Consider the following 26,425-nt stretch of genomic DNA (forward strand, 5'->3'; position numbering starts at 1 on the left):
AATAGCTGCAATATAAAAAACAGTTCCCAAGGCTATAATTATGTTATTACTAGCAAACAGAGTGTTTCTGGTTCATTAAGTAGGAAAGGGAAAAAAAGTGTAAATGATAAAGGTGAAAATTTAATTTTTTCACTTGTTCACATATTTTCCCCTTTGACCAATAAAAACAAGAGGGGGGTTTTTCACACTAAATGAAAATATAAATGATGAAGTCTTTCTTAAATCCAGGGCCATGTGTCTGTCCTTAAGTGTTTTATTATGTGGAGTTTGACCTTTATCTAAAGAGCATCTGTGTTCGATGATAATTGATGGTGCTTTGAGTGAGAGTTTATGACAGTACCTTTACTTACTAAAAATATTTTCCTTAAGGTGAAGGTGCTTCTTTTTAAACTTCTGTCCTAGCTTAACCTTTGGAAATACCATGTCAGTTTAGTTGCATTTATAGATTTAATTAACATGTTATGGGCTGTTTTTAGATCGTTAATAAAGATGTGGGGTATGACCAGACTTATTTCTAATCCTGTTAATTGACTAAGTTGTTTGATTTAATTAATCATTCATTCTTCCTTTTTGTCCTATTGGCTTTTAGTCCAGTTTGATGATCATAATTCAAACTCATTACTATTTTAAAATGTCCTTTATATAAAGACATTACCTTAATTAATTTAGTGGTATTACTTTGAAGTGTTACTACAAAATAATGGTGTTTTGTTTTGTTTGTTCAAGCATACCACCTCTGCTGGGATTCATGGGGTTCTTATGGGGTCAAGTCCTTGGGTGAGATATGGCCTGAATACTTCTAATAATATTCCAAGAGAATAAGTGCAACATACTCCTTAGAATTAAGGATGCTGTGAAGTTCAGTGAAGGTGCGGTAGTGAGACAGTTATTTCCTGAACTCTGCTACTCTCTGGCTTCTAGAAGCCTGTTCTGTTTGGTGCTATCAAGGAAGCCTCTACACAGGGGAAATGCAGTCATAATCAGGCAGCTGTCACTCTCACAGATTGTATAGTATTAAATCAAACATGCAGCCACCTGTCATCTACATATTAACTTTATAATATTGGGTTGGATAAAAGTATCATGAAACATAGCCTCCATTATCTATTTCATATATTTGTAATTCCGGTTTACTTATAACCCAGCCAAGCTAAATACTTACATCACTTTGTATTTGAGGGACACAATATCTTATCACAAATAAAACCAGACTGAGCACATTTCTTGCCCTAGCCTTTTATTGGTTATGTTATGTCATGCAAACATTAATTAACCCCTTTCAGTTTCCCTACCTATAACATAGGAGAGGTAACCAAAGATTCTATTAACTTGGTTTGTTGTGAGTATTAAACAAATTACTATGAGCCAAGTACTCAGAACATTGTTTGACAGAGTGAGCACTCCATGAAGGTCCTGACACTGTGCCTCCTTAACCTCCCTTTTCCTAAGTCAATCACTGTTCATCCTTCCTGGCCTTCTTGAACTGTGCTCATTTCTCAGTCCTAACATGATACTCCAAATTTTGTCCACATAATAGTTCAGACTATTCAAAGAGCCCATTAACCCCATTCTGTTGTCCTCAGACCTTGTATAATTTTTGTCTAGTAATTCCAAATGGAAAAGAATAACTTATTAGAAGTCAGAGTCAGGCACATTTTCAACTGCTATTCTCATTTTCAACTTATTCTGCAATTTGGTAATTTTTATGGAATTATAGCATGGTAAGAGCTTTTGGAAGTCATGTGTGTTATGACTTTCTGAAATGAGCTAAATCAGGATGAATTAGGATCAAAATACTACTTCATTCAGTTCCATGTTATTCCTTTAGAGTTTAATACCATGTAAAGTGTTAATAAGAGTTTAAAGAAAAAGCAAAAAACAACAGGTAACTTGTACCTGATTTCAATTCATGGTGGCTCTGTTGTGACAGATTCTTTTCATTTTATGTTTGTTGTTGTGTTTTTTAATTGAAACTTTGCCCTCTTCTCAGACTATATTTTTTTTTCTTTTTGTCATTGAAGATGTGTAGTCATTTGCAAGGAACAAAGAGAATTTGTTGTTTGACTGAAGCAGTAATAAAACTGCCTGATAATAACCTTTCAGTTTTCCCTTTACTAGCTTTGCTTCCCTCTTCACATCTCCCAGGGTGACGGCCTTGCTCCTTCTGCCAAAGTGTCCAGTGATGAGTGTCTCTGAATGAGCCTGTCCATCCCTGTCATGCACAAGGTGGTTGCCATCACACTGGACAGGCAGGAGAGGAAAAAGGATAGGAGGTGTGGGAAGAGTCTGATGAGAAGTACCGTTTACTGTGAACCCTCTTGGAGGAGAACCTCTTAAAAAATTCCTTTAAGTGGTTTACTGTTACAGGGAGAATCATAAAACATAAGTAATATCAGATTTGAGTTTAATGAAGAGAGCTGTTATAGGAGCATTCTCATTTCCAGAGAACTAGAAGCTATTCCATTCCTGTTGATGTTGTTAAGTCAAATACATCACATGTGTGCTGAATTTCATCCCCCAAATCAGGCATAAACAAGATAATAAAGCCAATACTTCTGAGAAAGAGAAAAGAACAATAATATTTCAGTGGCAATACTTGAAATATATAAAAAAGAAATAAGTTGATTTGGATGAGACTCTTTCCTTTTTTGGCCACTTATTTTCTCTGAATGATTTGGGAGCAGAAACCTCTAGTACAATCCCTGATACACTAAGCAAAAGATAGGATGGTCAAACTGAAGCCACAGGCCTCTTTTTTTATTCTTTATAATGCTTGAGTGTATTTAGGATATATTTGATGTTGTAAGGAGGGTGTATAGTCCCCAATTGACCCCACCTCCTCTACAGTAGATGCATTAAGGTGTTTGACAACCATTATTCAGAAGGACTTTTAAATGTGATGAAGGCTTTTATTTAGTTTGAAGAAAATGATTCTAATTTTCAAGACATCTTGATAGATTTCTTCACTGATGAGTGACTAAACACAAAGGGGATTTCTGCTACACAAAGATAGGACAGAGTTACTAGGGCAAGTCTCACTCAGGCACATGGGTTTGCAATCTGGAAAATTTTCTGTGTTGCTTTATTTCTTTTTTTAAACCAATGAGTCACTTCTCGGCCTTTAGTGGTCTGGCTCTCACCCCCAGGACTCCATTGAAACTACCCGGCAGAGCAGAATCGCCAAATCAATGAACACGTTTTTCTATTCTTCTCCAACGGCATCTCCTTGGTGTATTTGGCATTATTGATCCTTTTTTTCTTCTTGGAACTTTATTTCCTTTGATAGCACTATCTTCTCTATCTCACTCTATGACTATGATTAATGTTTGCTGGAGCTCCCCTCATGGGTATGACTCATCTTTGCGACCCAAGCAGAATGTGTCTCCCCATTTAGTACCTCAACCAGCCCTGCTTTTCCTGGGTATTTCATTGTTTGCAGTCCCATGTGAAGAGTTGGCCTGAAAGCCATGGATCTAAGAAGAGGTTTCACAGTTTTCCTCTGACTTGCTGCCCTCATAGTATTCCTTCCATTTTGTATCTTGACCATGTCTTAACTTTATGCATTCTTCAACAGTCCTGCGCAATGTGAGGGCACTCATCTGATTTCCTCGCCTTCTGCTAATTCTGCCTCAGGTCTACCTTTTTTTTTTATTGGTTATTCAAAACATTACAAAGCTCTTGACATATCATATTTCATACATTAGATTCAAGTGGGTTATGAACTCCCATTTTTACCCCAATGGCATTATGTAAAAATGTGGATGTGTAACCGATGTGATTCTGCAATCAGATCTACCTTTTGAACTCAATAAAGGTGAATCTGGCTATGCTGCCCTCCTCTGTCTTTTGCTGGCATCCTCTTGCCCTTAGAATAAAACCCAGGCATGACCTATAAAGTCTACCATGATTCAGCCATTTACTACTGCTTTAATTTCACATTCCCACACTCTTGCTTCCAATTCCATTCCACAGTGTTGCTCTATAGCTAGTGATTCACGCTTATGATGCGGCTTCATTCTTCCCTATTCTCTCTGTTTCGGTTGTCCAATGCCATCTTTTTTTCTTCATTTTCATATTTATATTTTATCTGTAGGGGATTATACTCAAACATCATTACCCTAGAAAGTCTTTCTTTCAATGATTCAATTAGACATTTTCTTTTTGTAGTATTTTCTCAGCATCCAAAGAATATTGCACTTACTATATACTTCAGCTCTTTGGTTAGTCTTAAGAAATAAGGATTTAGATTAGGCATTACTCATTTTATTTCCCTAGTATGAAACTAGCAGTGCTAATGAAGTAAACTGGGAAAAAGTAATGGAAAACTTAATTGTGTACTGTGAGGAAAATATGGAGACTCCATTGGTATAACATTTCATATTTAGCTCTGTGTGTGTGAATTTATATTTGTTCCATATTGACATTATAATGTGTCATGAGAATATGCCCAGGAAGAGAGGTGTTTTGTTTGGTTTCTATCATAGAGCCTTCTTCTAACAAGTAGGTAAAGGAGCTACTCATTGCAGATGGGTGTTACTGTGATAGAAATGGATTATGTAAGAGAACAAAGGGCCTAGTGTGACTTACTGTGATCATGATTTACATGTCAATTTAGTTAAATATTCCATCTAAATGGGATAATTTTTCAACTAAAGGGACCATAAAGATCCTATAATTCCATCCCATCCAACTAGTGTTTTGCCAAGCACTGAGCCTGGTAGATATTAAGAAGATATCTAATGATAAACTAAATATTAGTTTTCTTTCTTTCCTTCTTTTGCATATTGAGAAAATGAAATGCTGACATCAGTGTAAGATAACGAAGTCAAAAACCATGGCTTTGGGTAACACAGTTTCTTTCAGACCAGGTGAAAAACAAAGTGTTTTTGATTTTCAATGTACTCCTCTCATTATGTCATGCTCTCATTTCAATATTTAAAAAAATTTAAAGATGAATTTTTTTTCTTGTGAGTATATATTGTAAGGAATATTCCCATTTGTAACTCTGACATTTGTTGATTCAACAACAAATTCCCTTATTTGGATCATATTTTGAAACTCTGTCCATCTGCTAATGTCATTTAAAGTGCCATCTTCAGTTGGAGTTTCTACTTACTCTTCATTTTTTAAAGAAATAGTTTTACCAGACATCTTTAAGTTACTTCAGTGTTATTGGCATACCCAGCATTCCTTGAAAAAGGTTTATAACAGAATAACGTAAAATATGGCAGCGACCATCTGAAATATTAACCCAAGAACATGGTGTTAAAGTATGGTTTATTATTTTAATAGCAAAACTTGAAAAGTTTGTAAAGACATATTTAGACTACAGAAAAGTATTTATTATTCTAATTGGTGGCCTCATTGAAGGGATTTGGAGATAAGGGAGAGAAATAGTATTTAATAATTTAATAAGATCAAAGTGAAACTGTGCTATGAAAACCATTTATTTCAGTCTCAGAAGTGTTTTCATGGACCTGAAGAGAGCCATTTGAGGTTATGGAGTTAAGGAGTTATGGAGTTAAAGGAGTGTTTTAGGAAGGACAGTAGACAGCTAGTTAAGAGAGATGGGATGTTTTCCTTTGTCTTTTTCTGTGTCATTCCCATGTCTTTTGTGAAACTGCTTGTTTATTGATACTTTAAAAGATTAACAAACATTTTACTTAATTTCTATTTGAATCTTTCTTTCTTTCTGTCTATCATGTATCCACATTAACTTTCAGCCTGCTTATCTATTCTGTTTATCTTGTCCTATGTCACCTTCCTGAAAAAGACCTTCTTGTTATTCTCTAGATAGCTTCTAAAATGCCTTTTACAAGTGATTATACGAAAGTTTAAGTAAAACTGCCTAATTATCAAGAAACCATGAAAATGTTGCACTTGGAGCCTACTGTGTGCCTCAGTGACAAAAGTTTTTTCAGAGATGATTCAGTTCTATCCAATATAGAAGAGGAAGGACTGGAACAGAGGTTGTTTTACCACATCTCCCTTCTTAAGTGAAAACAATTCTGCATATATAATACTACTATCATCCCTTACTCTGAAAGTTTTCTGGTTAGAAATTTTGCAGTGACCATAGATATATTTACTAGTAAATACAATCAAATGCCTCAGCCTTTCTCATCTTGAAATTGACTGCTGACACCTCTCAGGTTCTTCCAAGGCAACCCCAAGCCATTTTAGCATTCATTTTTTCTTCCTAACTTGTAGCTGCTTATTTATTCTTCCATAACTCATATTCTAAAATTGCCTTGTCTAACATTCATTTCTGTTGCTTTGCTCAGTTCATGTCAGGTACTAGTGATCTCTATGGAAAACAATTAACTGTTACCAAATATGTCATATCTTAAATTTTAAAGCAAGTGTTCAGAGGGGATTTACAGTGATATATTTCAAACTCTAATTCAGCTAATAATCAGAGGTCTCATATGGGTAAGCCACAGGCCCAATATGGCATATATATATATATATATATATATATATATATATATATATACACACACACATACACACACACACACTTGAAATTGTTATGAAACCTTTGAATTAATTGTAAATATTTATAGTTAGGAAATTTCATATAAAAGTCCAGTTTACTAACTTTCTTTATTTACCTGGCTTTCTTGAAATATTAGAATTTCTGGAAATATGGGACCTGCATTCCCATATTTATACTGGTCAGGTAGAACTAAAGGGTTTAGAATTTGAGCTCTCTAATTATAGTAATGTGCCCCCTTAGTACTTGATACTTCAGATATTTCTGAAAGCTGCATATACCATGTTTTTTTCCTCTGCATAAATATCTATGATAAATTTTAATTTATAAATCGGGCATAATGAGATGAATAATAATAATTTACTGTAGATTTTAGCAACCTCAGCATTTGATTTTTTTTCTTTCCTTATTAATTTGAGAACTTTTTTTTCCACTTAAAGGAAGCACTTTATGGCTTCCCTTTGGCATACACAGGGTTTCTGGAACACAAGCATTGTGTATTGCAATAGTCAATACAAAAGAGAAGGCTACTAAATGGTTAATGGATGAGTAGCATACAAAGAGTGTACTAGACAACTGTTGATCTCATCCTGGGTAGGATGGAACTGGACAGCTTGAGATTTTATCCATGCAACTTAGAATAGTGCACAATTTAAAACTTATGATTTGTTTATATCTGGAAATTTTCATTTAATATTTTTGGACTGAGTTGAGACTATGATAAGTTCAATTGTGATAAGGGGAGGTTCTACTATATTTGCAAGTCCTTACTTATTTCAACTCCATTTATATTCCTCCGGGTCTAAGTCAGTTTTTTAATTGATGTATGCACTAGGCCAATACTTCCCAAATTTCAATTTCCATCGGAATTACCTGGTGGTATTGGCAAAATTTAGATATCTATTGTTGATGAATGTGGCCCTATTCTGCATTTCTAATAGCTTCCAAGTGAGTAAATGTGTGAATAATTCTTAATGTGTGATTTCTGACCAGAGTAATTAGCATCTACTGAATCATGAACTCTGTAGGTGGTGGCCAGCAATCTGTTTTATGAAACCCTCCTGGTGGTTCTTATGGACACTGATATTTGAGAATTACCAACTGAGTCTATCTTGGGTAGGAATACTGTTTCTAAAATTATCTAAGATGGAGGTCTTAAATCCTGTTTAGAGGTCAGAAACCATTTGGAGAATTTCAGAATAGATTGATGCTTGAGCCCCACCCCTGGATACTTGGAAAGAATTGGTCTGAAGTGGGGCCCAGGCATCAGTATTTCTAAAAGCTTCTCAACTGATTCTAACACACAGCACAGCTGAGAACCATGCTCAATAAAGAAATTTTCTTGGCACACTAGCTGAATGTTCACTAGCTCTCTTGTCAGAAAAATTTTATAACTGTAACACTTATGACTTAAGTCCATTTGTTTTATGCTGTATCCTCCATAAAGCAAAGAGTAGCTGATTTCCCATCATGTTCTTAATGATCACTGGGTCCTTTGATCAAATATGATGTTTCATAAATCATCTTTTCACAAGTGTATTTGTTATTTTGAAAGCTTTCTCACTATCTCCTCATAGAGTGCATTAGACTTCGGTGCTTTATGGATTAGGAAGCATTTCTTGTTAATTCTGTTGACACAACCTAATAGATTAAGTGTGCATTGTACAACTCTGGAAGGGTGCTGCTCATGTTTGTGGCCATCATAGATTTATATATTTATTAAGACCATTTTCTGGAAGATGGCATTATAATGTCTTGAGGAGGAGTTGACTCTTTCTGAATTGTATAATGATTTCATTTGGAATAGCTCTAAGGCTGTATTTAGTTTAATAAATAAAACCCCTACAAGTTTATGTTAAAACAGATTTATCTCAAATGGAAAGCATACTAAGTAATCAGTTGTTTGGCAAATAAGTACTGGTTCTGTTTAGTATCAGTGTCAAATAATAATTAATATGCTTTGCACTAATAATTACATTAATTAGCAAATAGATTGGTAAACTTACAGTGATAGTGATCCAGTAAAAATCATTTGAAGGCTAGATATTAATACCTAATTCATTGACTATTTTAGAACCATTTTTAAAAGTTGTGCCCATTATATACTGTGCTCTGAATTATGGCATAATTAAGAAATAACACTATCTCTAAAGCATTTTAGAGTATGCAAAATGCTATTACAGGTTAGCCCTATGATTTGAACCACAGAATTATAGAAAGCAATTTAGCAAAGAAAAAGTCATTTTGTTTGTCTTTGGAGGTAATGGATTTTTTTTTTCTTTTATTTCCTTATAACGTAGAGAAGAGGCAACAGAATAACTTAAACTAAATCTGCAAATAGAATGGATCCTTTGCCTTTGGGCTTAAAGTGTAACTGACTGGCTTATAATGTCACTTTACCACCTGCTGATATGTTCAGTCTGAGTGGAAAGGAAACATTCGTATATTGCAGCAGTCAGAGCCCTGCCATATATATTTTCTTAATTTGAGAATGTCAACAGAGCTTGGTTTGTGTCTGATCCAGTTCCTCTTTTCCTCTAAGGTTTCTCACGAGTTTTTGTTAAGGGGTGCTTGTGTGTGGAGGATCACATTTTGAAGCATTTCATTAACACCAGATAATATAGCATATTAAGAATGCAGGCTTTCAGGAGCCAACAAAATTATGTTTAAAATGGAGCTCTAATTAAATTTCTACATGAACTCCTTGGCACTTAAGCAAAGGAATTTAAAGCAAGTTTACTCAGAGTCTTGGCTTTTCTGTTAAGAGGGCATTGAACATTTGTGGAAAGCAACACTGTTAATCCATAACAAACCTAAAAACATTGCTTATGCCTTCCTAAATACTAGCGGAAGCCCATGTGATCTGAAATTTCAACATCCTTTTTCTCATCATTGCAAATACACTGCCTCTATTATTTTCTTTTGTTTCTCCCTTCTAAAGCTTTTTAAAACAATAGACTTCAGTTCATACTATGTCATCAGGAATAAAAGGATAGACAGGGCAGACATGATCTTTTAAGTATCTCATAGCTCTGGGTGCTAATCTCTGCTATTTTTGACTTATTGTTCGATTTTTAATTGAGTTCCTTTTCATCAGCATAAAAATAGAACAGGATGCAGCATAGAGTAGAGATTATGAATGAATATGGGTTGTGGAGCTAGGAATCTAGGTTTTAACTATTTAAAAGGATTTAAAGACATACATGGTATTAAGGGAAGAAAGTTTTTTTAATCACTTTTCCATTACTAGCAAAAATGAATTTTTTGAGATAATAATATTTTGTTCCTTTTGTAACATAAACTATTTCCCCCTGTTTCCTTTCCTTCCTTCCTTTTCCCCTCATGGTTTTAATGCCACACCATGATCTCATTCATTCCTCATCCATTCAACTGAGGAACATGGTCCATGCTTCCATAATAGGTTATTGTTTTAAGTGTCCATATTTAATTAATTAGCAAGAACTTCCCATTTTGACCTCTGAAACACCTCTGTGTTTTACTCAAGAGTCTGTTGTCTCTTACCTGGATTACTATGACAGTCTCTGAGCTAGTTTTTCTGCTTCTATTGCCTCTGCATCCAAAGCAATGATTTCAACCCGTACTGCATTTGAAGGACTTGAAAGATAAGGAGACCTAAGTCCCACCTTAGAAGAATTAACTCGGGGGTGGGTGTGCACTGAGAATAAACTTCTTTATTTATTAATTAATTCTTGCCAAATATAAATAGTATATGTACAACATGATGTCTTGAAATAGTATATATCTTGGAATAGCTAAATCCAGTTAATTAACTTATATGTTCCCTCTCACATCATTTGTTTTTCCTGTGGGTGAGAAGACTTAAACTCTACTATCTTAATAATTTTCTAAAATACAGTATGTTGTTATTAACATACAACATATAACACTGTACCATATTGTATAGTAGAGCGCTTGAACTTATTTCTCCCATCTAACTAAAAGTTTGCATCTTCTAACCAACATCTTCCCAACACTTTGTCCCCACTTCAGTCCCTGGTAACTATTCTTCTCTATACTTCTTTGAGTTCAAAAATTTTTAATTTCACATGTATTGCCTCTATTATTTCTCTTAGTGTAATGTTTTCCAGGTTAATCCATTTTGTTTATATTGCAGAATTTTCTTCTTTTTTAAGGCTGCATATTATTTATATATATATTATATAATATATATATATATATATATATAATATGTATATATCACATTTTCCTTATCTATCATCTGTTGATGGACACTTAAGTTAATTCCATAACTTGCTATTGCAAATAATGCTACAATGAAAGTGAGAGTGTGGATATCTCTTTGGCTTGCTGATTTCATTTTCTTTACATATATATCCTATAGTAGGATTGCTGCATCATATAGTAGTTCTATTTTAGTTTTTTGAGGAACCTTGTTTCCCACAATGGCTATGTTAACTTACATTCCCATAGTGTTCAAAGGTTTTCTTTTCTCACTTCCTTGTCAGCACTTTTTATATTTTATTTTTTAATAATAGTTATTCTAACATGTATGGAGTGATAACTCATTATGGTTTAACTTGGATTTCCTTGCTGATTAGTGATGTTGAGTGTTTTTTTTTTCCTTAAACCAATTGGCCTTTTGCATGTCTTTTTTGTATGTTTATTCAGATCTTTTGCCCATTTAAAAATTAGATTATCTTTTGGCTGGGGTAGTGGTTCAGTGGTAGTGCACTTGCCCAGCATGTGCGAGGTACTGGGTTCAATTCTGAGCACCACACAGAAATAAATGAATAAATAAGGGTCCATCAACATCTAAAAAAATAGATATCTCTTTTCTTGTTGATATTAGTTAGTTCCTTTTATATTTTGGATATCAATCTCCTTATGAGATGTATGGTTTGAAAATATTTTGTCTCATTCTGTAGGTGGTGCCTTCATTCTATTCATCGTTTTCTTTGCTGTGCAGAAGCTTTTTAGTTGGATGTAACCTCATTTGTCTATCTTTGCTTTTGTTGTCTGTGTTTTTGGTTATGTCCAAAAAATCATTGCTCAGAGCAGTTTTAGGTTTTATGTTAGTTTTTTAATTCATTTGAATTGATTTTGTATATAGTGTGAGATGAGTCTAATTTCATTCTTCTGCATGTAGCTATTCAGTTTTCCCAGCATCCATTATTTAAAAGAATGTCCTTTTCACATTGTGTGTTCTTGACACCTTTCTCTAAAACCAGTTGACCACAAATGCATGAATTTATTTCTGGTTCTCTACTCTGCCCCATTGGTCTGTCTGTTTTTATGCCAGTTACATGATATTTTGTTACTGTATAGCTATATAGTATACACTTCCATATTTATTCTTTTTGTTTAAGATTGCTTTGGATATTTGGGGTCTTTTGTGGTTCCACATGAAATGCAGGATTGTTTTTTCTATTTCTGTGAAAAAATAACATCATTGATATTTTGATATAGATTGTCTTGGGTATTCAGATTGCTTTGGATGGTATAGACATGTTAACAATTTTAATTTTTATAATTCATGAATGTGGAATATTTTCCATTTTTTTGTTTGTTACATTTCTTATTCTGTTATTATTGTTTTCCTAATTTCAAGTCATTATTTGTTTGTATTTTCTTGAAGTTTGATGAGCTTCCTTAAAAGAATTATTTTGAATTCTTTATCAGATAGTTCATTTACCTTCATTTTTTAAAAAGTTGAGTGCTTTATTTCATTTTTTTTTTTTTTTGATGTGTCTGTGGGGGCTAGCTTGGCAATGGGGCCTATGGGAAGCCTGGGGAAACTAGAACCAGCCTTCTGTTGGGACTAGTCTAGAGCTTGGGTTTGTTAGGGTTGATCCAGCCTTCAGATACCAGCTTAGTCATGGGTTATGGAGGCCTTATCAATGCTCAGTTATATTGGGTTTGGCTTGATGTTGATATCCAAGGTAAAGTCTGTTTCTCACGTCATTCTCCTTTCCTGTTGTGGAAGGTATTTCTCTCCATACTGTGTTGCCTGCATTTGGGGGAGAAATGACCTTGGTAATGTAGAACTGTCCTTGCTACCTTCTTGGAGGTTATCTTTCCTTATTTCTCTGCTATACCTAGGAGCTGTAATACATCATTTGGTTTTGTTAGCTGTTGAGAAAGTATTTTGCTGCCTGAATATTTGCTCAAATTCATGTTTCTTTGGAGGAATGATATATGGAAAGTCCTATCCTACCATCTTACAAATTTCTGTTTCAAAAAAATAAGGCCTCAATATTTTTTTAAGTGTTTTAGATGGTTTCAAATGTATGAGAGTATTTGAGGATCTCTGATATAAACTCTTCTTTTATTATAACAATGATTCCTCAGACTAACATCAACATTACCTGGTGACTTGTTAGAAAAGAATATTCTTAAGTTCCACTCCAGATCTACCAAATCAGACAATCTAAGCTAGGGACCTAGAAGTACATATTCTAAGAATTTCTCCAGGTGTTTCTGATGCATGGTAAAATTTGAAAACTGCTGCTTTATGACAGCAGTCAGTCTTTCTCTCTCTCTCTCTCTCTCTCTCTCTCTCTCTCTTTATTTTTTTAGTTTTTCAGTTTTGTACCACTGCTAGATTTTTGGGAACACATTTATTCCTACTTTCCTGTATTTATATAATTTCAAAATAGTACACACTGCTACTTTTTTCTTTGGCTAAATTCAAGGTACAATATGCATTCAGAATAAAATTCACTATAACAGTATGTGTAAATAAATAGTGCAATAATCTACTTGATTAATTCAAATTTTCTTTTCATAATATATAATAAAACATTTGTTTTTGCCTGATAATAAAAGTTGAGTAGAGATAATAGAGCATGATTATTGGGGGACTCTATGCAAGGATGCCAAAGTTTGGATCTGATCTCTACCAATACCAAACTGATCTGAGCAATTTACCTAATGTCTCTGTGCTTCAGTTCCTTATCTGCAAAATGGAGCCAAGTAATAGTGCATATACCATAGAAAATTTAGGAATGACTAAGTCAGTGCACTTAGTAAATCCCTGTTCTTTAGTATGTTTTTTAAAAATTTAGTTATTCTTATTAAGAATCCAAGCACTATCAGCTCTGCTATTATCTTGTTCCATTTTTTGTTCTTTGCATTGCTAGTATTAATCTCAATGTATTATCTTTTGCAAGGATCCCTTAAAACTACCTAATTATTTTGTGAGGATTGGTTTAAACTAGGTAATACAGCCCAAAAATCTGCTCCATTGGGTGCTCAGGTACTGCTATGCGCTCTGGTGCCTTGAAAGTGAATTAAAGGGAAGAGTAGTGCTATCATCACTCCTATGTTGCTGCTGCTCTGTACTCAAGGCTACTGATACGTGGACTAGGGAAGCACCTGTATGAGCTTTTATGGTGAATATCCGAAAATCTTAATCTAAATGTTCTTATACTAGTTGAAAATAAATATAAATAAAAGTTGTGTCTTTCCCATATTCATCAATGTTCTTCTATAACCTAGGCAAAAGCATCCCACCATGGAAAATGTGTGCTAGGTCAGTGCTTCTCAAGAATTAATGTATATAAGAATTGCTTGAGGATCTTATCATTCAGGAGGTTGGAGCTGCTTTTGAGGTTCTGCGTTTCTAACAAATTCCTAGGTGATGCTGATGTTGCTGATTCATGAACCACACCTTGGGGTAAGAAAGCTGATGTTCACCCTAAACAGAAATTGTTCACGGTCCTCCACAGCTTGAGTAAAAATTCAAAAATATATAATATCCTTACACTGAAAAGTCTTCCAGATGCACTGAACACAATACTCGTTTTATAATTTTTTTAAGAGCCAATCAGGATAAGAAGTTTGGGAAGGGGATTATTAAATAGTGTCTTAAAATTGAAGGTGATGTTTGCATAATAGTATTATTTTTGACATTGCCAAATAATAAATTTTCCCAGTAAATTATCAGCACAGAAAATTTAAAAAAAATTCTTGGGTACTTTTGTCATTTAAAAAATATCCTATGTAACCCTATGATGTAGCATGTCTTTTTAATATAATGATATAACAAATCCAATATATATACAATGAAATTTTAATATTTTGTACATATGTTTGATAGTTGGAATTTTAAAATTTTTTTAGAAATCAATGCTGAAGATTTTGAAAAATAGTTTTTGTAAAGGTAAAATATAGATATTTTGGTTACTCAATACATTTTTATTTATAAGATTATCTTATGCAGAAATATTCTTTCACTGATATATTTTATTTATTTAAAATTAATTGTCACTTCTTTACTGGATTAATTTGTGTTTCTAGTAGCAAGAGGAAGTTTTAGGATTAGTAGAGATCAGTAAGTCAGGATACAAGATGAGGTATTAGAAGTGTTAACAATAAGTTAGAGGTATTGTTTTTGTATAACAGAGACCTTGTGAATGACTTTTGAAAAGTCTTATTAGCTACTATTATTAAATTGGACCCCTTGGGACAAAACCCACCTGTGACCTGCTTTTAATCCCTCCATCTGTCTGATGTTGCATAGGACTGAATAAAATGGAGTCTACTCCCAGCATGAATTTAGAATTGTGGACTCATAAAATTCAGCTACTTTGCCAAAATTCAATAGAATTCAATCCCACACATATGTAAATGTATATAAATGTGTGTGTATGTATATATATAATCTCGCCTATATATATATATATATATATATATATCTTCTGCATTCTGTTTTAGTGAGTGTGTATATATGTAATATTATGTAATATGTACTTATATACACCCAGTAAATATATTTACAGAACATATATCTTACATAAATAATATGTTTATATTTAGACATGCACATATGTGCAACTATCATACATGTATAATAGTATATGAAGAGTCATATGTCAGTGCTGGATACATTCTGAAACATTCAGGCAATTTTATTGTTGTATGAATATCATAAAGTGTACTTACACAAACTCAGATGGCTAAGCATTACCATGTGATATAGCCTTACCCATACGATCATATTCAATCTACTCATTGTATATGCTTCCTGTCACTGACTGAAACACTACCATGTGGTGTGAGAATGTGTACATATATATGATGTGTGTGTGTGTGTGTGTGTATAAAACACTGAGATCCAGAGAAGCAGACACTAGCATTTGAGGTAGTTGCTCATAGAATATAGCAAACATTTTGTAGCATTCTCTGTCCAGGCTGGAAGAGTGCCATCCTCTATCCAGTACTGGAACATCCAAATGCTGCTGCAAAACATGAGCAGATGCTTTCGTGCTCTTGGACCTGTGCATTTTAGTGCAGCACTCCATATTGTGTTTACATTAGAATACTGGTCTTGACTTTAATAACTATTCAAACAGATTCCAAGTACACAAATAAAAGATTTGCATAGTGTTAGAAGAATGAGTAAAAACACAACGAGAAGGGTGATCTTGTTTTCTTCATGGTGGTCTCCCTGCTGCAAGTGTGCTGTGATAAGTTATGTGTCGTTTTGAGCTATAGAACCCTCATGCTCTATTAACTGTGATGTTAGGAAAATGTCTCCTGGCAATTTTCCATCATGTCAATTCCCTGAGAGTTTACATTAGGAGCCACATTTTTATGATGGGTACAAAAAAAAAATTCATTCTTTTCAGCATTTCCCCTTTATGGGTACAAAATGTTTTCCTTCATATAAAATACACTTTAGGAGTATAACTTAGCAATGCACATTAGATACTGGAGAATGGAGAGGTAAAGGGTTCAGTTCAATCTCTGTCTTATTATTTGTTCTTTCTATATTTCATTTCTTGATCTAATGTAAATTGAACTAGGGAATATTTGGGATTCTAGTAATGGGTTTTGACAAAAAAAAGCACTGAATAGAAACTCTGAGAAACTCTTCTGTGGAAAAATTTGGAAAAGGCAGTTGCTTTATGCTCTCAAGAAGATATTTATAACAAAGCATCAGTTTCCTTCAGTAATGAAAGACATGTTCATATTTTGATCAATACCTCCCAGCTGATACATAATTCAGCCTGAATAGGACATGACATTCATTTTTCCTCATGACATTGAGTGACTTGACTTATTCCAAATGGTAAATCTATAAGTTTGGATTATAAAAATGTGAAGTTCTTTAGTACTATATAGGCTAAGAATTAAATTGATAATATTATATTTTAATTCATTTAAAGGCAAGTTAGCTTTGTGATAGTGTCAAAATTTGGTAAACACAATGTCATCATGTTTTCCATTTCTATAATTGCAGTGTTTTTTAACTTTATTTTCTTTTTTCCCCTCTGCCTTCATTACCCCAAATACTCTGAGAGATTTCCCTAGGAACCTTGAAAATTCACAGTGAATTTCATACCTGCTATTTATATCACTAGTGCTCTGAAAATCCATCCATTGTTTAGATGCCAGTTAATATTAGGTAATACTTCATACTGCAACAAGATGTGATAAAAAAAATCAACAATAACTACTGTGTGTTAGCGATTTTCCTCTCAGGGACTTCAACAAATATTTGATTTTGTTTAAAATTAATGCCATACAGTTTTAGACTAAGAACCCAACATTAGTTCCTTTGAATTATGTTTATTTTTATTGAATATTATGTGTTCTACTGTTATGCTAAGTTTATGCTAAGAGGAACTGGCCTTAAGGCACAATGCACACATCCCTCTTTCCACTTTACCAAGCCTACATGAATAATTTCCTTTGGCATTACCACTTTGTATTTAGACTATCAAAAAGTGCATATGAATTTGGAAATATGTTTACTGACATTTCAAGAGTTAAGAATTCTCATTCATAAATGAAACTATTTCATACCCTCTTCTGCTGAAAATGTGAATCTGTCAATTAAAGAGTGTCAAAGAGCTATCTAAACCTCTAAAATAACTCCCAGTTTTCTCAGACTTTTAAAACAAGACTCCTGAGTTTTATGCTATAGAATGGTCCCACTACAGCAACTGACATGCACTAAAGAACTCATTAATGAGAGCCCTTAATAGAGTATAGTAGTCCTCTCATATATGTGGTTTTACTTTCTGTAGTTTCAGTTACCCATTGTCAACGATACACTGAAAACGTAAGTGGAAAATTCCAGATATAGAGTCCATAAGTTTTAAATCGCATGCCATTCTGAGTAGTGTATGAAACTCCATGCTGTATCCATGCTGTTAGCCATTAGTTCCTTGTTAGCCACCTGGGTTATCAGATCAACTGTTGCAGTACCACAGCATGGTGTCACAGTTTAAATAACACTCACATGAGTGTCTAACACTACATCACAATACCTGTATTATTCACCTCATTTCCTATCAATCATTGTGTATCATCTCCAGATACAAGGTAATATATCATCACAAGAAGGATGAATCTAGTAAAATAATTTGGAGAGAAAGACCACATTTGCTTGACCTTTATTAAATGTATTGTTGTAATTGTTTTCTGAGAATGGTAATGCTGATAATGCAAATTGTAGTTTCCTATTGACGCTGTAACAAATTAGCACATACTGAGTAGCTTAAAACAATACAGATTTATTTTTCTTACAGTTCTATAGGTATCAAGACCGACACTGCTCTTACTGGAGGCTTTAGGGAGAGAACCTCTAAATTTTCTTTACTACTGCCGTTTCTAGAGACTGCTTGCATTTCTTGGTTCATGGCCCCTTTCCACCTTTAAAGCCAGCAATGTCTGGTAGGACATTTTTCAAGGTGCATCACTCAAACATGGACCTTTTTTCTTCTTTCTGCTTTCACTTTTCAGGACCTTTGTGATTATGGTCTTTTTGCCTGGGTAATCCAGGATATTCCTCCCATCAAAGGTCAGCTAACTAGCAGCCTGAATTCTATTTGTAACCTTAATTCTCTTTTATCAAGTAATCTAATATATTAACAGGTTCCAGGAATGAGGATCTGAACATCTTTGGGGGGACTATTTTTTAGTCTACCATAATGGTTAATAGTTATTGAGAACTTACCACTCACTAGGTACCTTTCTAAGCACCTACCTACCATGCGTTAATTCATATAATTAAGAACTTGAAGAGTCTGGGATTTTTACTGTAGCCTATTTGCAATCTTAACAAATTAGCCTGCCATCATTTCATGAATGCTGGCAGAAGACATGAAGCTCCTGGATTAGAAACAAAAGATTTTATTGTTCTGGCTACAGTAGTAGCCAGAGTATCATCTTTTTATGTGCCAGTTTTCCTGAGTCTCAGTTCCCAAGAGTTAGGCAAAGAGATCCAAGTGATATCTGAACATGTGATGGATTATATACATTACACAGCTGAGTAGTCTTAAGCCTCAGGAATCCATTTATTCTGTAAGTGATGGTATGTATGTCTACTTTTTCCTCCAGAGAGGACACTATCTCTGTTTTTCCTATGAAAATGTCCTTAAGAAGATAGTGTAGAACAACAACCACAAAAACAAAAAAACAAGTCAGGGATTGCTGGTAGAATGTACAGAAATGTGAGAGACTGTTAAGAATTGTCTTCCAAATATAGTCATTATAGAAAGAATGTGAAATAGCTGCAATTATATTCATCTCTATTTTGCAGGTGAGGAAAATTAAGGGCAGAGAGAATTGGTAGCATGCTCCATTAAGTAGCAGAATGGATTTCATGTTCTTAATCTCTGTACCATGCACTCATCAGAGCATATGAACTATCATCCAACAGTCTTTGTATATGTCTATAGTATTAGTGCTTTTAAACTTATTTATACCTCCAATTGATTTTTAAGCTCTATAAGAGTTTGAAGGGAAGATGTCTTTATTGTTTCAGGTTGAAGTGTCCAGTGCCCAGATCAGCTGGCCAGTATTAAGTAGTGAGTAATTATTTTTGGAATAAATGGAAATACATTGTAATTGGCAACTTAACAGAGAGCAACCTGTAAGTTCAATCTGTCTTCTGTTGGATAATGGAAAATCTCTGTTACATAACAAGAGCTATTCAACTTGGTCTGTTACCCACTGATGTGAATGCACTCATTTAGTATTTCCTGTGTTCGTGATTAATCATATCCATTAAAGCAAAGGCCATGAGTTTTGAATATACTAGATGCACAACTAAAAAAATTCATAATATTATCATGGAAATTAAAGTAGGAATAATTTTAATTAAATGGGTGAGAAACTGACAAATGTGCTCTGTGCATAGGGATTGGTCCTTTGGCACAGAAAAAGGAAATCAAGCAATACATGAAAAGTGTTCCTCCTTTGCAATTGGCAGCAATCAGTAAGTGTTGAGGAAAAGTGATTGCAGTAACAAAAAAAAATCTTTTGAGTGTGTGGCAGGAGGATTAGCAGAAACATTGCCTGCATATTATGACCTAATGCTAATTCAGGAGAATGCTAAAGTTTGAGAACTAAAAAGCCAAACTTATGAATATGAGTAGTGCTGATGAAAGTTCTATTACAGGCCAAAATGTACAGCTGAAGATCATCTTTTTTTTTTTTTTAATGAAGGCTGCTTAAATAAGAGGAAAAATGTATTTTGTCTTAAAACTCACCCTTATATTTGACTCACCCTTAGATTTGGTTGGAATGTTTCCAAGAATAGCAAAGTTTAAATTCTTGTTTGTCAAATGGACCTGAAAGAAATAAAAAGGATACCTTTTCTCATGTTATAAATATCAATAATAGGTGACTTCTGTAAATGTTAGCTTTCTGATATTACTATTTCAAATGCAGTTTGTATTTTTACTAGACAAACATGTTAAACTTCCAGGACAGGAGTTTCATTTTTATACTTAAAGCATAAATGCAGATATGTTTTGTATAAGTCTATATGTAAATGGTGTCTTGTGCAAGTACTCGTCATGGCATAATCAAAATTCAAGTTTTTGATTTTTTGCTTTGCCTTTAAATTTTATTGAGTGTCCCAAATGATAATTAGGGCATGCCCTTTGATGGTTTTGGCTCATTCTTAGTTCCCATGTTGCTTTAAATCACAACATTTCAATTCAGAAATGAACTTCTCTAATGTGACATATTAGCCAAACATCTTTGTTCAAAAACAAGACTCTTCCTCCTCTTTCAGCTCAGGCCTGTGATGCATTCAGTTCCCTGAGGTGGGGATGAGAAGGAAAGATGCCAAATACTGATAATGTTGATTTAACTGCTTTCTGCTTAGGACTAAGGGTTTTACATGGTCTAACATTTAATCTTCAGTACAAATTGTAAGTCAATCAACTACCCTTAAAATCCCCATTTTATCAATGAGAAAAATAAAGCTGAGAGAGCCTGAATGATTGGTTCAAGGTCCTGTAACCAGTTAGTGTTTGAATTCCAGAGAGTATAGAGTCAAAGCCTTGAGCCTGTGAACCATATATCTGCTACCTTCTGCCAAGAAGGTTTAGGCAGCAGTCAGAAAAAAATACCTTGGATTGTGATTAAGATGCTGCTAGGGTGTAGAGTGGAAGATAGTACTAAAGGTGAAATTTGAAGGAATTTAAAAATGAGGTACAATACAGAAGAGTTGGATCAGAAGCTGGGGACCTGAGAAGGAGATGGATTTAGGTGGGAAGACTAGGGCAAAGAGTTCAAAATCTATCTGTGAATCTGAAGGTAATACACCGAAGTGAAAACTAGCCTACAGGTAAGGAGGTGATTTAAGGAACAGCAGAGCCCTTTACGTGGCAAAGAGCAAAACTGTGGAACTGTTGAACCGAACTGTAGAACCAAAGGCCCTTCCTTGGAAGGCTTCTGGTCACAGGTATACACCTGCTTAGCTTGTCATTGTAGGCAAGCTAGTGGTAAGCTGTATTTAGTCTGATTTATTATCAAGAGGCAAATGATTCATTTATTTGGAAATTTGTTTTGGAACATCAGCTGTGTCTTTACAAATAGAAATTTATTTCTCACAGTCCTCGAGGCTATGAAATCCAAGATAAAGTGCTGGCAGGCTTGGTGTTTGGTGAGGGCTGTTCTCTGCTTCTAAGATGGCACCTGTTGCTGCATCCTACATGGGGAAGATTCTGTGTTCTCACATGGCAGAAGGGACAGAAGGGGCAAACTCACCTAAGTCCTTCTACAAAGCAACGATCCATTTGTGAGGTCTCAGTCTTCATGACTTAATCGCTTCCCAAAAGACCCACCTCTTTTAATACTACCCCAATGGAGATTTTTAAAGTTAATTTTTGATGAGACACATTTAAACCATAACAGTGAAATTAAAAAAAAAAAAAGTACAGAAACCACAGGTGAAAATTCTGGGAACTTTGATTTTCAAAAGTCCAGACAATGACAAGAATGTAAAACAAAGCAATATAAATAAAACAAGAAGTGCTAATCTGAGAAGTGATAAAAACACGGATATCCTGTTATCATATACACTAATCAACAATATGAAAATTCTCAGAAATGCCACCACAGATAAGAACTGAGGAATATTCTTGAGATTTTGTGAGTTCAGTTCTTTAGAGCTTTTTAAACATAGGGTTAAGGTGGTAGGCACACTGCAGTGTGTTGAGGGCTGAGAGGAGGGGTGCAAATAGAGTGTAGATTTTTATGTTAACTTATACTATCACATCCACTAATATTATATGGATTCTCTGTCCTATCTATAGTTTTAGACTGCAGTGGTTAATTGGAAGTAGACCACTATGCATAATTTTATTTAGGATTTTCTTTGAATTTCTAAGTAAACTAGATTCTGAAACATTTGAGTTTTCTGTTTTCAAGGCATATTAAAGAGTTTTGAGTGCACATTTTAATGGATATAGTCTCATTAATTTATTTTTGCAAAAATTAAAATAATTTAATTCACTGTGAATAAATGTTATCTGCTTCAAATAAGCAAAAGAAGAATGTTTCAGTTACTAGTCCAGTTTTCTTAAAAAACAGCTTCATTGAGATTAGTAATATACAATAAACTGCTCATAGTTAAAGTGTATCTTGATAAGCTATAATATCCATATACACATATGAAATCATCACCATCATGAACACATCCCTCACTCCTAAAAGTTTCCTATTGCTGTGTTGTAAATCCCTCCCATCTTGTCTCCAGGGAACCACTGATCTGCTTTCTGACATTATAGATTAGTTTGCATTTCTGGAATTTTATGTAAATCACATCAATCATACAGTATATAATTATAAAAAAATTTTAAACTCAGTGTAACGTTAACTATTTTTTGAGATTCACCTATGTTGTTGCTAGTATCTGTGGCTTATTCTTCATTGTCAATGAATGGCATTTTGTTGTATGGATATATCTTCCTTTATCTGTTTGCCTATTGACAGACATTTGGGTTATTCCCAGTGTTTACTCACTGGAAATTGAACAGTTATGAACATTTGTGTGTGAGTCCTTGTGTAGACATATACCTGCTCTTAAATTGTAAAACTTTCATATGAGATTCCTTAAGTCCTGAAAATATAGAGGTACAATTAAGTGCCCCTCCATAGTTATTTGAGGAAATTCCTCCAGTATTGTGTTACAAGGTTATTACATGTGTGGTAGCACAATCTAAGTGGTTTTAGTTTCTCTTTTTCTCCTCCCTCTGCCATCTGTAAATATGGTTTCTTACATCTATTATAAAGCCTGATTAAGAAGCAGCACCTTATTACTGATTCTTCTGAGTTGTATTCCGTTCATCAACGACTTTGTCAGAGTCTGGATCTCCTTGATGAAGTGTCCTTGTTTGGTTGATCTGTAACCTTGTTGCCTAGCCCTGACTTCTGTGCCTTCTACCCCTAGAGACCAATGTATAACCAGTTGCTTGCTTAGGTCTCCCGTGCCTGTTGACTGTAGCATAAACTGTAACTTTCACTTCACCATACTGACTTTTATGTGCCTAGTCAGGTTTTTATTGTCTAAAAACTGCCCCCAAAGTATACCTTCCTTTTTATTGCAAACTCCTGGACTCATATGATTAGGAGTCTTCCATCCATGCCATTTGAGCCAATCTACTTCCTGGTATTTGGCTTCATCTGCGCCTTTAGTATTAGGGACTGACTGCTCTTGGCTCATGAAGGTCTATAAAGCACAGTGGCCTTTGCTTTGTGAGGCTTGGTTCTGAAGAACTGCCCATAAATCCATTTGTTCCTACAGGTAAATGACACCAGGCTTGCTACTGCTCCTGCTCTCTACTGGTGACAGGCAAAGTTGGACACAGTGTAAACTCAGTGTTTTAGTCAGCTTTTTCACTGCTGTGACTTAGAGACCTAACCAGAACAACTGCAGAGGAGGAAAAGTTTATTTAAGGGCTCACAGTTTCAGAGGTCAAAATCCATAGAGAGCTGACCCCATTCCTTGGGGCTCAAGGCGAGGCTGAACATCATGGCTGAAGAGTATGCCTGAGAGAAGCAGCTCACTTAATGATCAGAAAGCAGAGAGAGAGGTCTCCATTTGTCAGATACAAATATGTACTCCAAAGCCACACAGCCAATTCCCACCTCCTCCAGGCACACCCTACCACTTCAGTTACCACTCAGTTAATCCCCATCAGGTGATTTAATTCACTGATTGGGTTGAGACTCTTACAACCCAATCATTTCCCCTCTGAACCTTTTTGTATTGTCTCACACGTGAGCTTCTGGGGGACACCTCACATCCAAACTGTAATAGGTGGCTCTGTTGACTACTTCATTCATATTCGGGCAAGGTCTTATGTTAAAAATCTACAGTAGAAGAATATTTACTCATTCTGAACCTGCAGTTTGTCCCAGTTCTGTGATCTGTGTCCTCTCTTTCTGTTTGTCCAGCATTTTTTTTTTATTTCTACCTTAGGGCCATGGTATTTATTGTGCGCCTGTCTTAGAATACATTTGCACAGATCTTCAAACAAGCTGGCTTCCATGCTCATCCACATATTGGGAGAAATGTGATAACCTCCGAGAAGGCCTGCCTTGACCATGCTGCTGCCACCCATTCCACCAATCATTACCTTACTCATGTATTTTGGGTAGTATTTGTTCCTTACTAAATTTCTTTCATTCATTTATTGCTTGTGAATTGCCCTCCTCCACATACCTGCACATGAACATAAGCATCTTGAGAGCAGGGAACAAGGTGTTGAAGGACATACCCAAAACAGTGCCTCCAGTGTGCAGACAGGCTCAATTGGTGTTTGTTGTATATCTGAGTGAAGCGATTACCTGTATCTGTCTATTGAAATCCTGTTTATCTTTTGAAATTCAATTCAAATACCATCTTTTTCAAGAATCTTCCCAGTCAGGCTTTTTTTCTCCCTACTTGTACTTTTTACTTTAGTTATTTTCCCTTATGTATTAAACTTGCTATGCCTTCTTTCTTAGTGTAAAACATACTAGAATACAGGGAACATATTTAACTTATTTTAATATATATATATTTCAGACTTGAGAGCATCACCAATACAGAGAAGAGATTTGTTGAAGTCAGAAATAAGTGAAAATTAACCATATAAAATTAACTATATTAACTGTTGAATATTTTTCTTTTATATATTATGACTATTTAAAGCATATATAAGAGAATCAATAATAAGATATCAATATCCATGTAATAAACTCTTGTTTTAAAACATTAGTATTATAGGCATTAACACTAAATTCCTTGTGTCATTATCTCTCATCCATTTTTTTCTCCTTTATTCCCTGAAGCAATTGTGATCCTGAATTTGTCTTTATTCTCTGTGTGTGCATATTTTACCATTACTATCTGTGTGGGTGTGTGTTCGTATGTGAGATTCTAAATATAATATATGATATTATATATGGGTCATTTATGCCTTTCTTCTTCCCCAATGTTATGTTTCTCTGATTGTCTGTTGTTCCCTGTAGAGTTAGAATTTTGGGGAGAGATCACTTATTTTGATTGCTGCATAGTATTTCTTTGTGTAACTCTTTGACAGTTTCTTTATTCATTACCTTGTGGAAAGGCATTTACTTTTCTCTTTTCACTTTTACAAACAATAATACACTGAACATTTTTATACAGTTTTTCTGTAGTATCCTATAGCATCACTCCAGGGTTTATTATTGGGATGTAGAAATTCTGAGACAGAGACATTGAGCACTTTGGCATTATGATGAAGGGCCCAGGTGCAGGAGCCAGGATGCTGGATTCGAATCCTGACCCTGCTACTTGCTGGCTTTCCCAGGAAGCAATGATCACTGGCTATTTTCAGTCTCTTTCCATGAGCATGTATGCCCTACCTCAACCCCTGGCATCAAGCATTCAGCTTGGCTTTGGTCCTCTTGGCTCTACTGAGCCCTGCTGGAGCCAATTCCCAGCTGCCACTGCCTGCTTCTGGAGCCAGAACCCAGCAGGCCTGTGGCTTCACATGCAATCACCACTTTACATTTCTGTACCGTTTCTTGTCCATGGAGAGGTTTATTTTTGAGCCTGGAGATGTTTTTCAGCTTTCTTTTTAAATATTTTATTTATCATTTCTGTGTGTCTGGAGCAGAGGGAGTACATCAAAGTCTGAACTTTTTGTGTCACCATAACCAAAAGTTGATAATACCTCCGCGACCTTTTAAAATAAAGCCTGATTTTAGAATCGTCTAATCATAGATTTTTCGAGCTGGAAGGCATTTTAGAGATAAGGCCAATAACCTTATTTTATAGGTGAGGGAATTGTGGTCTTGAGAAATTAAGTGATTTACTGATATCGCCTATTTGGTTAATGGTGGCAGGGCCAGACTAAAGCCCTTGGGTCCCCTCTGTAGTCCTTTCACTACTACATCCACTATAGCAACTGTCTCTATACACTAAATTTACATGCAACACTTTATTTTTAACAGAAATGAAAAAAAATATAGTAGCATTTAAACAATTAGAAAAACGATTCCACATTTAAAAACTAATACAAAATGTTTTGTCTTGGCAAATATTGAGGGACAAGTAAGAGTACAGCATTTACTGCATTGAGCTGAATATATTTTCTTTAGAAGCCACAATGCCTTGGACTCTGTGGATTCCTGCTGCATTTGGTTTTCCTTGACTTTCTGAAACTTATTAGG

General features: G+C 34.8%; 1 protein-coding gene across 1 annotated transcript in view; it reads left to right on the top strand.

Moving 5' to 3' along the window:
* The window catches only part of Trhde (thyrotropin releasing hormone degrading enzyme), a 384,413-nt gene that overhangs the window by 161,786 nt on the left and 196,202 nt on the right, over nt 1–26,425 (top strand). The gene's annotated exons all lie outside the window — the stretch shown is intronic.

This window comes from Marmota monax, unplaced genomic scaffold (genome assembly GCF_021218885.2).
Source record: "Marmota monax isolate L192 unplaced genomic scaffold, Marmota_monax_Labrador192_F-V1.1 WCK01_AAM20220418_F8-fsc00056, whole genome shotgun sequence".
Lineage (NCBI taxonomy): Eukaryota > Metazoa > Chordata > Mammalia > Rodentia > Sciuridae > Marmota > Marmota monax.